At 35.4% G+C, this 16,587-nt stretch overlaps 1 protein-coding gene across 37 annotated transcripts in view; it reads right to left on the bottom strand.

The window, feature by feature from the left end:
* Positions 1–16,587, bottom strand: part of ADGRL2 (adhesion G protein-coupled receptor L2) — a 623,946-nt gene that overhangs the window by 66,336 nt on the left and 541,023 nt on the right. The window lies entirely within an intron of this gene.

Genomic DNA, 16,587 nt, shown 5'->3' with positions numbered 1-16,587 from the left:
TATCTTGAACTATTTCTTTCTTAATATGAAGCACCATATGAAGGACCTTAAGTCTCTGAGGCAGAACATTTTTAGAGCTGAGGACACTAGGCTACTAGCGTTGAACTGCTGTTTTCCATCTCACAGCGGTGCTCTCTATACAAGTCTAAGAGTAGCAACTTGTTGACCTGTACTTAAGTGTGAGGGAGGCAAACACATTTGCAGGAAGCATCAGGTAAGGAGGAGGTACAGAGAAGGCCAACACATAAACTATGCTGGCCAAACAGTATAATATACTTTCTTCCCTGATTATCCAAACCGGAAGTGATCTTTGTCTCCTTTCCCTATGGCAGGAATGGTCTATATAACTAATAGAACTCTTCTATTTTTTTATTCAGGTTTTTTTTTCTTTTAATCAAAGGGACAACTCAAAATGTCCTGTTGATACATACTAGTTGTCATTTCTTTAATAAAAACTGTGGAAATTTTGTACAGATGTTTACCTAACTGTTCTGAAAGACAAGAGATGAAAAACAATAAAGGCAAAAAGCTGGAACCACAGACTCATGGGATACTCTTAGCAGTAGAGCAGGTGTGGAAGGCTAAAAACAATCCTTAATACCTATAATCTGAATATAAATAATTGAATTCATTAGAGACTCTATAAAGAGGTGGATACTTTGTGGTTCATACACTCTCAAAATTAATGGAGTCTCACCTGACTGATAAATAATATGGCAAATTTCACTGGCTTACTTATGATAAATCAGAACTAATCTTTAATCATGACAAAATATTCATAATCTAATCCTTTTATCAAATTGACTATCACTGCAGGAGTCTCATGTGTTTGCACAATTAAAAACCCCGTGTTAGCTGTATATAATAAGGCATTACATTTGATGCAAATCCTTTTCTATTGAAATAAGTGCCAAGCTGACAGCAGGAAGTAGCTGATAAGAAAGCAACAAGGCATTGCTCATGGCATTCTTGATAACTGAACACCTACCTACTCATAAGCATTCAGTCTTCAGCATATTAACCCAAAGTGCTCTTTTTCTAAAAAAGCACAGATCAAGGGAAGTGTCCTCTTACTGCAATTCAGTCTCAAGGGCAAGAAATTATCTATAAATAGATAGATGACAGATAAAGAGAGATAGAGAAATAAATAAATAGGAAGGAAGGAAGAGAGGGAGGGAGGGAGGAAGGGAGGAAGGAAGGAAGGGAGGGAGGGAGGGAGAGAGGGAGGAAGGAAGGAAGGAAGGAAGGCAGGAAGGAAGGAAGGAAGGAAGGACACGATAATTTAATATCCACCTGTGATTCTGGCACTAGAAACAGCAATATAAGGCATCATATGCTATTACATTCTAGGTGTAGAAATACCTACAATTTTGAAAGCATAGTAATACCCTAAATAAACCAGACCAAATAATATCTATGCAGAAGAAAATGAAGAAGTGGATGTGAAATTGTGTATTACAGTTCTCTGCTATAAAAAAATGAAGTCGTCGTTTCAGAATTAATACGAAGGACCTGAGGCCCTAGTGTCATTTGCCATGTTCACATTACAGGGTTAAAAATGTATTTTTTAAATACATGGTATAGAACTCTTCCATATTTTGAGAAACATAAAGAACACAATCTTTGAAAGATCCTTTCTTCCTTAGCCTAAGTACAAGGGGAGAATTAAGAATGTCCAAAAGGAAGAAGCAAGCTGGTAAGATGCTTCAGAGTATAAAAGTTTGAGAGCGTGATGTCAGAAGTTGAATAACTCCCTAAACAGAGCTACTCAGTATTCCCTCAACATATAGTATATCTTCCCACCTCAGGATATTGCTCATCACTTTCCCTTCTCCATCAGGTTTTGGAAGTTTATTGTGCTGAGAGATTTGGTATCATACTTATTTCTGTACACATCTTATCTTCTTCACCAGACTACATCTTTGAGGGGTTCACGCTCAGTTTAAGAATCCCCGAAACATGTGCAGTGCCTAATGCTGTGTCTTAGTCTAAAATTTATTAATTCTATAAACATCAGTCTGTAGGCTTGCAAGTATATATTCTTACCGGTTGTTCATAAATACCTTTACAGCGTTCGGCACATTAGCTTGTACATCCTGCAGCTCAGTAATTATTTGGGAGCATAAATCAATGAATGAAAGATAAAATACAATTTTCAGAAGTCAAGCAGAGTTCCATACCCATAGGACAGAAACCAAATTAAAACGTTTCTGATTTACATGGTTTGTGTAAGTTTTTAAAAACTACAATGAAGGCAGGGCCTTCCATTCCATGTTATATTCCTAGCCGGAATTAGCTTCCTATCAGTAACTTGTCTGAAAGGCTCAGTTGGTTGTGACCTATAAAATGTTAGACTCAAGAGCTTTAAAATACCGCTAACACCATGTACAGGCTTGGGAGTACAGGGCTGTGTGTTGTGAAGCAGCAACGCCACGCCGCTGAAAGCTGACATGCAGTCTTGGGCCACAGATATAAACAGGGTAAGCATATTAAATAATGGATGCCTAGGAAAACATCTTTATCACTGCAGACGAAAGGCAAAAGGTACACCTTATTACTTCATGCATATTAAGACCTATTAAACTAATCTAAGTTTTTTACATGTCTTATAACAGTTAGATAAATAGGATATCTTAATTTAATAAACTGTATTTGAGGTTGCATAATTTACAGTGTTAGAATTATTTTTATTTGCAAAAAAGTATTCTAATCCTTAAAATACTACACTCAACGCATAACATTACATATTTTGTTAGGAATCACAATTTATTAAGTGTATTTGATATATCATCATTAAGAAAAGAAACACGAGAAGAGCTTTGCGACTGCTCTTATCTTTGGCCCTTCAACTTTCCATTTCAACAACCTCGTTAAGGTCAAAGTGTCATGAGAATGTCTGCCCACTTTTAAATCTCTACAGTCTGGGCAAGGCAAAATCTTTTGGGTTCAATCAGGAGTGCTTTCTTTTTGTATTCAGCTAAACAGCGTAATAGCATCACAAAGGTCGGCATATTACCTTTATTAAAGAAAAAGGATCACATGACAAAGATAAAATGCCACTTGTAGACCTGAATTGGGCAATTGGGGGGAGTGGTTAAAACTACTTTAGTGTTTAGTTGCCAGATTCCTACAATGTATGTAACCAGTACCACTGACAGGACTTGTTTTTATATTTATCATCAGTACCTTTCTCAGGTTGGGTAACATGGGAAGCAGAATTTGAGGCAGAGATCTCTGGGAGGCTCACAGCTCTTAGAACTATCAGGGAAGCGGGACTGGGGAGAAGTCTAATGCAGTTGCAACAAAGGCCCCTCAAATTCCTCAGGGAGGGAGCTCTGGAATTGGGAGGGCCCTTCGGAGCTGTGTCAAAATGAAGCAAAAGATGAGGAGGCAAAGCCTTTGTACTTTGGCATTCGGTGAGGGCTGCCTCTGGGGAGAAGGGTTTAAGATCCCTTCAGCCCGCGGTCCTGGGCGGGGACTCACACAGAGCCCATCAGCAGGCAACAGCCTTGGCAGCTGAGGCAAAGAGTCCCCCATCCTGAATGGGGAATCCGAGGGCACACCATGACAGCCACTACAACACTGTACTTGTACAGAGTTTAATGAATTGTTTTCAAAAACAGTTCTTTTAACGTTACTTCTCGTTTTCACAGATTTTATTGTATTGCATCTTCTTGTACACACTGACATGTCAATCCTGTTTACTAAGCGATATTCAAAGGGTTTCCTATAGAGCAATGAACCTTAACAGGCAGCTTTTAATTGGCCCACATAGGCAACCGCATTACTATTAATTCCACAGCTACGGCATAAAATAAAACCATTGCTTCTCAAACTCTAGAGCAATTAGACCTCTCGGCTATTTGGCTAACTCTGCTTCATGATACCCAATGCAGTTAATTATATTTTTTGATGTTAATAGTCTCTGTCAGTCTCAAGCATAGCTTCTCTTTGATGAATATTTAAATTATATTTGAATAAAAAATAATCTTGGTTACATTTCATATTCAGTAATCATCACAGCTTAATAAAGGTCTACTCGTCAAGGGTGGAAATAAATGGCAATGCACATATAAAGGTCTCAAATCAACTTATCAGATAATGTATTTGTAATGACCATTATCTATCTTTCTGTCTAACATACCTGTTTATTTACATTTCCAAAGGGTAGAGTCTCATTCACCTAACAACCCACAAATAGATTTCAAAAGTTACTTATAAACATTCTTTTAAATTATATATACAGAATCCCATGAATTAACAATGAGAACATCTTAGGACTGGGTCATAAGATAATTTAATGTATGAAAAAAATACGAAATTATAACATGTCCTAGAAAAATTGGCATACTTTCCCTTGCCTCCTCTTGATGCATTGTTTTGGAAAATTCCAAGAGTAGTAAGAAAAAAAAAATGTTTGATTTACTAAAAGACGTTTTGATTACGGATCTTATGGACCTGAAATCATTACTAAAGAAAAGTAACTTAAAAGTCATATTTTTCCTCCATAAAATTCTTGGCTGCGATAGGAGTCTGGGGCGAGGGTGCAGGAAACTTCCAAATATGGGGAGTGGGAAAAATGGAAAAAAAAGTATAAAAGCAAAGCCGATTAGTATCATTTCTTAAAAATTTGTTTAAACCTTACTCAACTTAAAATTCCCTTAGTTTAAGACTCATAAATATGGAGAACAAACTGAGGGTTGCTGGAGGGGTTGTGGGAGGGGGGATGGGCTAAATGGGTAAGGGGCATCAAGGAATCTAGTCCTGAAATCATTGCTTCACTATATACTAATTTGGATGTAAATTTTAAAATATAAAAAATAAAGTTAAATTACAAAAAAAAAAATGACTGAGTCATCAAGAAGTTACTTTTAGAACTTCAGATCTATCTTTGTAACATGTTTTGAGAAATTAAATAAGATGTTTTGGAAAGTGCCTAAAAAAAATTCCCTTAGTTTAGGGGCGCCTGGGTGGCTCAGTCGGTTAAGCATCCGACTTCAGCTCAGGTCATGATCTCTCGGTCCATGAGTTCGAGCCCCGCATTGAGCTCTGTGCTGACAGCTCAGAGCCTGGAGCCTGCTTCAGATTCTGTGTCTCCCTCTCTCTGCCCCTTCCCCAGCTCACTCTCTCTCTCTCTCTCTCTCTCTCTCTCAAAAATAAATTAAAATTTAAAAAATTAAAAAAAATTACCTTAGTTTAGCCTACATCATAACAGAAAGGTTTTAAACAAAGCATTTACTTAACATAAACTATCAGAATGTTTTTAAATCTTAAATCTTTTATTTAATGAATAAATGAATGTTTTGTTATCTATTTAATTAATGCCCCTTAATAAATTTATTTGTTAAATTTTTAATTTTTCACATTCTCATCCCAAATTCTAAATCTTTAGAATACAATGGAGACACAATGAAAAAAATAAAAATAAAAAAAGATACGATGAAACGTCCTCGAAGTCAACTTATGACTGTCGAGTAGAGGACTGACAATTTCTCAAACTCATCACATTATAAATAAAAATGGTAAGGGCAGATTAAAATTTTGGGAGGTCCAAAGCTTATAAAATTTAAAGGTACCACTTTAAGGGGAATAAAAACCAGAAAAATTTCAAGTGGAAAATAAGGTGCCAAAGTGAATAGTTATTTAGAAAAAAAGAAAAGAAATCACAATAAACAACACATTTGTAAAAGCCAACAAGCATCACAAGCAACAAAATCCAGAAAACTGAAATAACATTTTAATAAATTGCCGGCATTCCTTCATATTTTGTTTAATATTTTTTCACCACAAATCCTACCACTGTCTCATATATAACAATTTCATACTGTCACTTTCTATAGTTTTGGTTTCCCTCTAGAACAGCTACTCAAAATTTGTTATTTACTACTGATGGCCAGCATACACAAAGTACACGCCTACAACGTCACAGATGCTCATGCCTGTTGAACTCCTACCGCCCGTGTCCCACAAACACAGGTATTCTGGTAAATTCTATTTTATATGCTACTCACTAAAAGAGGGGAACAGCATGTTGCTTTTATAATTGTAAGTACCACATCTGACTTGTTGTCTATATACTCCCTCCAGAATGCAAGGGAAAGAACTTCTGCTTTGATTCATTATATATGAAAACCAAATCCCCCACTTACTGTTTTTTACACATTTAATGACTGAAAAGGTTTTCCACAGAGTAGCTTCTGGCTCCATTCACTTCAAACATTACTTTTCCTCCACTTGCCACATATTTCAGGTGCCACAGGACACATTCAAATTGTAGTATGACATCTGGCCTTGCACATTTATGTCACAATCAGTAAGGCAATATAATGAATAATAGGAGCAATCCTAGAGGCCATTTCTTCACCAGAATAGCCAGCAATAACTAAACTGTACACGAGTGTCTGCAAACCACATAAAAATACACCACTAAACCCAAACTGAATTTATCACCACCAGAACCTCTACTTAACAGAATCCCACTAGCTCTTGGCTACCCCTAAGTGACCATAAATGAGGGGAAGTGTAACAGAGAAGTCAGAGAATGAAATCAAAACCTTAAGATTGTGTTTAAATATCATACTTCAGCCAACTTTACAAAAACATATGACCCTGTGAGCATACCGCTAGGGGTTCTAACAATGACTTGGAAGAGCTTGTTCAAGTGAAGGGCTCTGATGTTTAAGATTCATTAACTTCATGGTGAATCCACTTTTAGACAGAGTAGTATTTTCACACATTACAGGTGAGTTCAATAACAATGATGGATCTCTGGTCTGTAAAACTGAACAGAAAGACCACTGCCATAATCTCAAGACAACTTACACAGAGTGACGATCACTTCAGACATTCTCTTTAAGGCAATGGGGAGTGTGCTTAGGTGAGTTCTAAAACTATGTTGGTGTTGGTTGCATATGACATTTGAACAACTACTGGGAGAACGGTGGCATGCATTGGTTAAAGGATACACTTGATTGTTATGTGCAACAAATATCAAGATTACAGAATCACTCACTTTGTATTTCTTACAAACCTGACTTTTCCTAGAAACATCAGAGATATTAGGTCTAAATCTAATTGTGGAATAGCAAACAGCATTACCAACTGTAACTAATTGCTTTATTTCAAGAAAATACATAGCAAAGTAAAAATAGGTCTTTAAAAACTGTAGGACAAATAAATATGTAATGCTATCAGAAACCTAATTAACCACAATAATTTTCTTAGGCAAAGTACAAAGTCGTGTATCGATACTGGTGTTTTTGTTACTGCTGCTCTTGTGAATTTGGTCTAGGTTCAGTTTCATTATGTGATACACAGAAAAATCAGCAACGCCACAATTAATGACAGCTTAGCTGTATTTTTGTCTTCATTTGATAAGTCAATAGAATATATTATAAGCGATACTGATTCACAACTGCTACCTGCTTTTGAGAGGCAAAGCAGGGCTCCTAAACTGCTAGTAAGAAAATAAAGTAAGGGTTTGGACTATAACAGTGACTAAGGATTTTTTTTCCCTCTACCCAATAACACACAGGATTTTTTTTTTTTTTTACTGACCGAGAAATCTCAATAAAATAAAAAGGATTGTTAGGCTGGAAAATTATCAATTTCACTCAAAATTACATTTTGTTATTATTTATTACATAATAAAAATGCATTAAGTAATAAACAGTATATTTTCAGACACTAAAATTATTCCAAAGCTTCAACAAATACATTTAATTTCCTGGCAATAAACATGCTGATAAGACGCTGCACTGCATACAAAAAGGAATTACAAATTCTTAAGTGAAGTTACAAATCATAATTTGTTCATTTTTTATAGTGGTAGAAAAAAATGTGCAATATATTACATTTCACTAGCATTTGGCTATGAGCTTTTGGTGGGGAGTGGGGAGAGAAAGCCAAATACAGAGAAAACATAGTGACTATGTCTTGATTTGAAAATCGCTGGAGTAAATGATACTCAAGGCTATGAAAGGGATTACGAACAGAGTATTTACAATAATATTAAAATCTGTATGTCAAATCAATGTTTACATTTGCTTTTATTTCTTCACCTCCCCACTTTGGTTTCAAAAATAAAGATAACTTCTAAAAATAAAAACCAGGGGTGCCTGGGTGGCTGATTTGGTTAAGCGTCCCACTCTTGGTTTCGGCTCAGGTCATGATCTCATGGTCGTGAGTTCAAGTCCCAAGTCAGTCTGTCCCACCCCTGCTCGTGCTCTCTCTCTCTGAAAATAAATAAATAAACTTAAAAAAATAATAAAAATAATAACTGAACCAAAATCACTAGAGTTGAAATGAGGTAGGTTTTTCCTTTTAAAAACCTAACTTCTCTTTCCCTCATCCGCCCAGTATCTCTCCAAAACCAAAATCAAATTCAGACTTTTAAGGTATTATTCAAACCTCTTAATTCTTAGGAAACACTGAAGATCAGTAATGTTTTGTTCATAGGGAAAATCGTCCTAGCTTCCTTGACCAAAAGACATATTATAAAAGGTTAACAACCCACATATTAACCATAAGTACCAGAGAAAACTGTTAATTCACACTTAATTCTCTTAGTTCTCATTATCCAGTAGAATTGTTTACTAATTTTCATTTTAAAAGGAGAAACAGAGAACCCTGTAGAGCAGAATCTTTGATGTGACACTGTTTCTTTCTTCTACATTTGATAACCAGGGTTGTAAGGGATATTTATGTTATTTGTCTTCTAAGCCATTTTACAATTTATTAGTCTTTCTTGCATAGTAAATGTGAATGTTTAATATGTTTCATGTTTATTACTGCCACTAGTCTCCTCTTCCTACAATGAATTGCTTTGGTTTAAATGCCCATTGGTAAGTGACATGCAAAGTATGTGTCCAATTAGATATACCAATTAGAGCTTTAATGGTTATTTATTACTATACTCAGGTTCAAGAGTCTATACTAGTAACCTCCCAATCTTTGGCCAAAGAGAGGTGCTTGTGATTCCATTAGGTGTCTTAAAACAACTCGGCCAAAAGTGAAGAATTCGTCAAAATCCATCACCTAACAGAAAATAACTTAAGTACAATGCACACAGATGATGAGTTAGTACCATCTGAGTTATTCATTTTTCCCCAGATACATTTCATCTTAATGGACAAAAGGCTGATAAATCTGACACCACAGATAGATAAAAGCACTTGGGATAAGCAGCGTAAAGGTAAGAATATAGTTCTTCAGAAATGGCAGGCTTAAATTCTATGAGAACGTAAATAGGTTCAATGAATAAACAGACTAAGCAAAAGTATCCCTGACCAGTAAGTATTTACAATAATGCAAGAATAAAATACACGAACCCCCAGAAGTATAAAATTATAAATTATAAAATTAAAATTATAAATTATAAAATATCAAATTAGGTGAAAAAGCAGATTTGGCTATTTTTTTTCTTCTAAAAAAGTGCTGTTAATAAGGATGGGATATGAATATCTTAGAAAAACAGGTCTTAAGTATATTGTTACCTGTAAAGAGAGATCAGGAGATAAAAAATTAATTAAATAAACTCTTTCTATAAGAAAGCTCTGACTTGGATACAAAGCTTCTTTGTGAAGACCGAATGATCTAAAATGACATAAAAGTTGAGAGGGCGGTATGTCAAGGAGAGGATATCCACACTGAAATCTATCATCATGAAGTCTGCCAGAGGACACTAGCAGAATTGTGACTGCATTTTGGTGGATTTTCTTGGTAAATTCTGAGAAGCTTCCAATATTCATCAGTTGTCATAGGAAGGTTTTGTATGACTATGTGTATATATCTTTTAAATATTTTATACGCAATATCTTATCAGTATAGTTGAAAATAACAGAAGTGGATTTTTAAAGTCTAGATAGCAGAATTAATGAGATTAGTTATTATTATTTAATAATAAATTTTCATGTCATGAAGATATTAATGAGATTCTAGGTATTAAACGAATTGAAGTTTCAGCCCTTATAGCAAATAATTCAACCTTTTTAAAAGTTCACAAAGTGAAAAAAGGCATATCATGTTGCCACTTCTTCTCAAGGATATTTTTAAATCAGTGAGGAGAATATATGTGCTGTCGTGTACACAAAATGTACTGAATGCAATGACAGTTGTCACCGGATGTAAAGAAACAGAGCCAAAATATGATGAGTCCCAAGTTCCTCAGCAGTCTAACAATGTTATTAACTCTTTTAAACAATCACGTATGTCCCCACCACCCACCCCCAAAGAAAGTCTATGTGCCTTGACTAGTAGTAAGAATTAAAGGTGGAAAGGCAGAGGGAGAGATCCTCATGCTTACTCCTAACTAAGGCAGGCATGGTCCTTTCCATGGAGTCTTCTAACGGCACGCTGTGAATACGCACTAAATTTCCAGACTCACTCTACATCTGCTGTAACGTAATGAGTCATGGAAAAGAAACTGTCACCACTTGAGCTGCTGTTGGGTTGACATGTTAAATAAAAGGTGATTATGCTTGTAAAGAGTTGGGTGGGACACTGATAGGTTGACAAAAGTGAAATTCAAGGATGGAAAGTACTGAATGGGATGTAGGATAGGAACAAATTGATCTGGTTCCTATATATTTGAGCTTACTTCCATCATCCCAACCCTTGTTGGCAAAGATCTAGGCTCTGAAATAAGTTTTGTCACCTACTGACTTAGCTTAATTTAATAAAACTGTACCCAAGTTCTAGAAGCTAGATTTTTTTTTCCTTTTAAGACATAAGTCCCTGAATAGTGTACCTACTTTATAAATCTAGGCCATGTATTTATTCATTGTTGGTCCTGTGACTAGGGAAATACTTAATTCTTCTGGTCTAGGCAAAACTGAATTTTATTTTCTTGATATCTATTCTGAAACTCTATCATGAAAAGCCTAAATGTTCTTTTATTTGGGCTATCTAGACAGAACAAAACCTTCAATATCAACAAGGAAAAACGTGTACATCTTTTATACTTCACTATTATTTTACTATTACGACTGCTATTAACTTTACTATTGGCTTTATGAGACATTATCTTTCTGTGCCTGTCCTGGTTTCCTTGATGGCAACTTTACCTCTGTCCCTTATATTCAGGTGTTCTCTAGAGTTTCTGCATGCTCAAACTACATAATGTCTGTGAATGATATCACCTATTCACCAGCAAATTTAACTTTACATTAATGTTTGCTTCATCTATATGTTCCTTCACCACTCTTGTGAGCACCAAATCTGTATAAGCAATAGCTTGCTGAACCATTTATTTATAGGCAAACTCGTTCCCAAATAAACTGATATGAGTAGTATAACTACCAAAAATACACTGAATTTTATTTAATAACCGTGCACTCTTTTTCCCTCAAAATAAATAAACTTAAAAAAAACCCCAGAAACGTAACATAGTTTTGCTATGAGGTTCTAGCCAGTTGCTATCTATATGTGGGCTAAAATTTTGGCCAGAAAGCTTTAAAGGAACAAGCTAGTTCTCCACTTGTAGGACAGTCCTTTTTTGTCTTAGTCAATTTCAATACAAAAACAGCTTATTTTCGAGTCAATGGCAAAAAATATACCTTTCCTACCATAGGGAAAACCTGAGGCATGTATTCTATCTTGAGAGGAATACATTATTACTTTTAGAACCTCTTTGTATTTATTGACAGAAGAACACTGGTGCATATCTGCTAGTATGAATTAACTCTGTAACTCATACTCTACATGTAAAACCTCACCTACCCATGCATGTTACCCTAACATTAAATATTGGGGGAGGAGAGTGGGAAGTACACATTTACTTTCAGATCTCTAAACCAAAGTGCTACAAAACTTAAGGGCATATTATAAAGCATAGCGAACGGCAGCAATCTACCTTAATCAGAATGGTCAGGCTCTCAAGGAGAAGAACTTGAACAAAGGGATGGTCATAAATGACACTACAAGAGGATCTCAGATACAATTTAGCACATCACTTTCAGACACTAACTAGATTGTCCCTAAGTGCTGCAAAAACCCGACATTGTTAGCAACCTCTAATTTACTTATTCATCAAATACTTCAGAGTTGTAGTAAGGTTTTTTTTGTTTGTTTCTTTTTTGCTTTAATGAAATCAAAGTGCTAAAACTATTGCACATTTTTTACTCTTAAAAAAATTTTTTTTAAGTTTATTTATTTATTTTGAGATGGGTGAGAGTAGGGGCAGAAAGAGAGGAGAGAGACAGAATCCCGAGCAGACTCTACACTGTCAGTGCAAAGCCCAGTGCAGGGCTCAAACCTACGAACAACGAAATCATGATCTGAACCAATATCAAGAGTCAGATGCTTAACCTAGTGAGCCACCGAGGCACCCCTTGCACATTTTTTTTAAGGAACCTCACTATATTATCTTCAAAGAGTGCTAAAAATACTCTCTCTAATGGTGATTATTTTATAGAGTATTAAAATCATTTTAGGGAAGAAGTTCTTTTCTCACTTTTTAGGGTGAGCCATTTGGTGTACTTATAAGACAAGTGTACTATCACTTTCTGACAGAGCCTTGGTTTCACACTTTTAAATGAACAGGAAATAGAAAATGAAGAATCAGTAACAATTATTAATACTTTACCACCACCACAGTCAGAATTACAAGTGTATTTATTTACTTGATTCTTAACTGTTGAAGTGATGACAGTAAGGAAAGGGGACAAACATATATTAATGGTATTGAAAATTGTGTTTATCTCCATCACAGTGTTTTAGAAATTCAATAGAAAACATCAAGTGCTTTTATTTGCGCTTTCAAAAGAGAAGTTTTTTTCTTAAAGCCAAAAAAATGCCTTTTCCTACATTATTGAATATCACATTTTCTGACAATTATAAATAGATAATTTGCCAAATTATTAGGAGTATGGTAAAAATAAATCTTACTTCATTTGTGAATACTGAAAATTATTTTTCAATTAAAAAAAACCAAGGATATACTTAAATAAAATGGGCTGCCTCTCTGGAGCATGAGACTCTGCTCTTGGGGCCAAGAGTTCAAACCCTACACTTACTTAAAAAATAAGATATTCAATAATTATTCATTAATAATTCAGCTGCAAAAATATTATCAACATATTTTCTTCCAGCTATTTTAAACTATGTACCAAATATGGCAGACTTCCTTAAAGGTTTATATTCTGACACTCATAGAATGGAACTCTTATAAGCTACCACTATGAAACTCATTTTAAGTCCTCTTAATACTGTCTTCATTGTCACTAAGCAGTTCTTGTTTAAAAATTTTTTTAATGTTTATTTCTGAGAGAGAGAGCAGGGGAGGGGCAGAGAGAGAGAGAGAGAGAGCAGGGGAGGGACAGAAAGAGGGGGAGACACAGAATCTGAAGTAGGCTCCAGGCTCTGAGCTGTCAGCACAGAGCCTGAGGTGGGGCTTGAACTCAGGAGCCATGAGATCATGACCTGAGCTGAAGTCAGACACTCAACCGACTGAGCCACCCAGGCGCCCCCAAAAGTGTTCTTGTTTAAATTGTCATTGTGCTGACTAAATAATTATAGGCTACCAGTATAATACAATTTAAAAATGGGGTTTCTACAGCTAGTTTTGGAATTAACACCTTATTTGCATTAAAACATCACAGACTGGATATTTTGATAACAAGGCTACAGAGAATAAGTCTATGCTTTCACTGATCTTAAATACCCCAAAACTCTGGTGCCTTTTAAAAGTATTATTGGGGCTCCTGGGTGGCTCAGTCAGTTAAGTGTCTGACTCTTGGTTTCAGCTCTATTATAACTTGCAGTTCGTGGGTTCAAGCCCACCATCAGCCCCATGCTGACAGTGTGGAGACTGTTTGGAATTCTCTCTCTCCCCCCTCTCTCTCTCTCTGTCCCTCCTCTGCTCACTCTATCAAAATAAGTAAATAAAAAGTTAAAAGAATTATAAAAAATGCAGTCCTGGTTTTATAACATCATGAAACAATGAAAATAACTTGCTATATTATCTTGTACATTTCCTACAATAGGTAATTATATTTAATAGATATAAATGTGATAAGACATATATCTTGTTGGATACTGAATTATGTATTTAAATGTATAAATCCACAAAGATAAGTGACCAACAATGTATAATTCCTTAAGGCCAGCTTTTTCAGACCCTCTCTTTGTACCAACTCCACTGCTTTTTTGCCTGTCAATTTTGTAAAATCAGGTCATTTTATGTAATAACTCTTTACTTCCCATTTCTCTCTGGCCTACTTCTAGATGCTCATCTAATATCATTAAATTAAACAGTTCAATAATATAAAGAATGGATAAACAGTCAATTATTAGTGGCTGCCTTTATTGTCTTTCTAGCATGGGCAGTTCCCAACTTTTGATACAGTATGTGTAAACTGTTGTGTTACAATTTTTGGGGAGTACAGAATCCATTCTTCCAAAGAAGATAAGTTACGTTTTGATTCAAAATACTGCATAATCCATAATGAAATTTGTTTTAAATTTAAAAAACCTTTCTCAAATGCCATTTATGCAAATAAGATTTTGTCTTACGTTTTTAATAACAACACTTTAAGAACTAAAAATAGAAACTTTAAAAACAAAGATTTTACGTATTTTTTTTTAAGTAATCTCTATACCCAATGTGGAGCTCAAAGTCACAGTCCTGAGATCAAGAGTCCCATGCTCTACTGACTGAGCCAGTCAGGCACCCCAAAAATAAAAAATATTTTGATGGAAATCTATCAAAAGTATTGTATATGTTCTCTGGTTTCTAAAAAGCATCTTGATCAGCATTAACATTAATGAAAAACTACTCATAATGTGCTATCAATAAAAAAATATGCTAATACATAGTCTCTGTGAAATCAGAGATTTTACAGCAATTTGTACCCATCTTACTATGGCATGGATTTTTTGTTAAATAGTTTTTTTCATTTTTTTCTTCATCATCTCTTACCACCCCTTGATATTTTCATTTTCCCTACACTGACCAGACCCCAGTCTAGAAAATTTGCTATTCTACTTTAAGGTAGACTAATAAATAAGCCAGAAAACTAGACAGAATATTGAGTCCAGAGTGGGGAAAGAGGCAGGAGAAGAGGGTGAAAGCTTTGAATAGAAAGATGAAGGGTTTTCCTAGTAAACAAAATACAAAAGCAATAATATATAATAAACTCTATGATACTTAAATGTTCCTTCAGAGAGTCTCTATGTTCCAAATAACTAGAATTGCTGGATACTAGTGTACTAGTTTGGCCATAACTAACCACAATTTTAATATTTTATATGTAAGAGAATTTTGATTAAGATGCCAAGTGTAGCAAAAGTGAGGTAAAAAAAAAGAGAGAGACCAGGAGTTATGTGCTGTGTGTTAAGGCAGAGGAAAGGCAATACCTATTGTCAGCAGTGTTTTGGTATTCTGTCTAGAGATAGGCAGGCAATTATCCTGTGAAGAGGTATCATTTATATATTTTAAATTTGATAATTCAAACACATCATTTTTAAAACACAGTATTAACCAATGAGATATATATATGAAGGGGGGGTAGAGAGAGAGAGAAAGAGAGAAAGCCCAGTATATGCTTTCTTAACTTGAATCTACTGTATTTTGTTTGTTTTTTAAAGCTAAGGATCAAGAGAATGAGAAGATAAACCACAGACTACACAGTAAATATTTGCAAAGGCCCTATCTGATTAAGAATTGTTACCTAAAATGTATAAAGAACTCTTAAAACTCAACAATAAAAAAATGGACGGGGTGTCTGGGTGGCTCAGTTGGTTAAGCTTCCAACTCTCGATTTTGGTTCTGGTCATGATCTCACAGTTGTCAGATGAACCCCACATCAGTCTCTGTGCTGGGCCTGGCATCTGCTTAAGATTCTCTCTCTCCTCCCTCTTTCCCTCCCCTGCTCACTCTCTCGTGCACCCTCTCTCTCAGGAAAAAAAAAAAAAAAAAAAAAAAAAAGAACAATCCAATTGGAAAATGAGCAGAACACCTGAACAACACCTCACCAATAAAGACAAACAGAAAATATGTAAGCATAGTAAAAGATGTTCAATATGAAATGTCATTAGGGAAATGTAAATCAAAACTATGAGATATCACTATACACCTATTACAATGGCAACACTACTTTGCCTGATACCACAATGGTGGACACGTGCCATCATAAATTTGCCAAAAGCCATAGAATACACCACACCAAGAATAAACCCTAATGTGAAGTATAAACTTTGGGTGATAATGAGGTGTCAGTGTGGGTTCATCTATTATAACAAATGGACCACTGTGATGCAAGATGTTGATAACTGGGGAGGTTGTGCCTGTGTAGCAATGGGACATAGTAACTCTCTGTACTTTCTCTGCCCATTTTTGCTGTAAACAATATTAATTAAAAAATTAAAGACCTGGGGTGTCTCAGTCAGTTAAGCATCCCACTCTTAATTTCTGCTCAGGTCGTGATCTCATGTTTCGTGAGATTGAGCCCCGAGTCACGCTCTGTGTTGGAATTCTCTTTTTCTCCATCACTCCCTGCCTCTCCCCGACTTGTGGGTGTGTATATTCGCTCTCTTTCTCTCTCACACAATAAATAAATAAACTTAAAAAAAAAAAATTAAAGACCAACT

The sequence above is a fragment of the Felis catus genome, chromosome C1, assembly GCF_018350175.1.
Source record: "Felis catus isolate Fca126 chromosome C1, F.catus_Fca126_mat1.0, whole genome shotgun sequence".
NCBI classification, from domain to species: Eukaryota; Metazoa; Chordata; class Mammalia; order Carnivora; family Felidae; genus Felis; species Felis catus.
The sequence above is the reverse complement of the archived record's forward strand: the minus strand, read 5'-3'. Positions and strand labels throughout refer to the sequence as shown.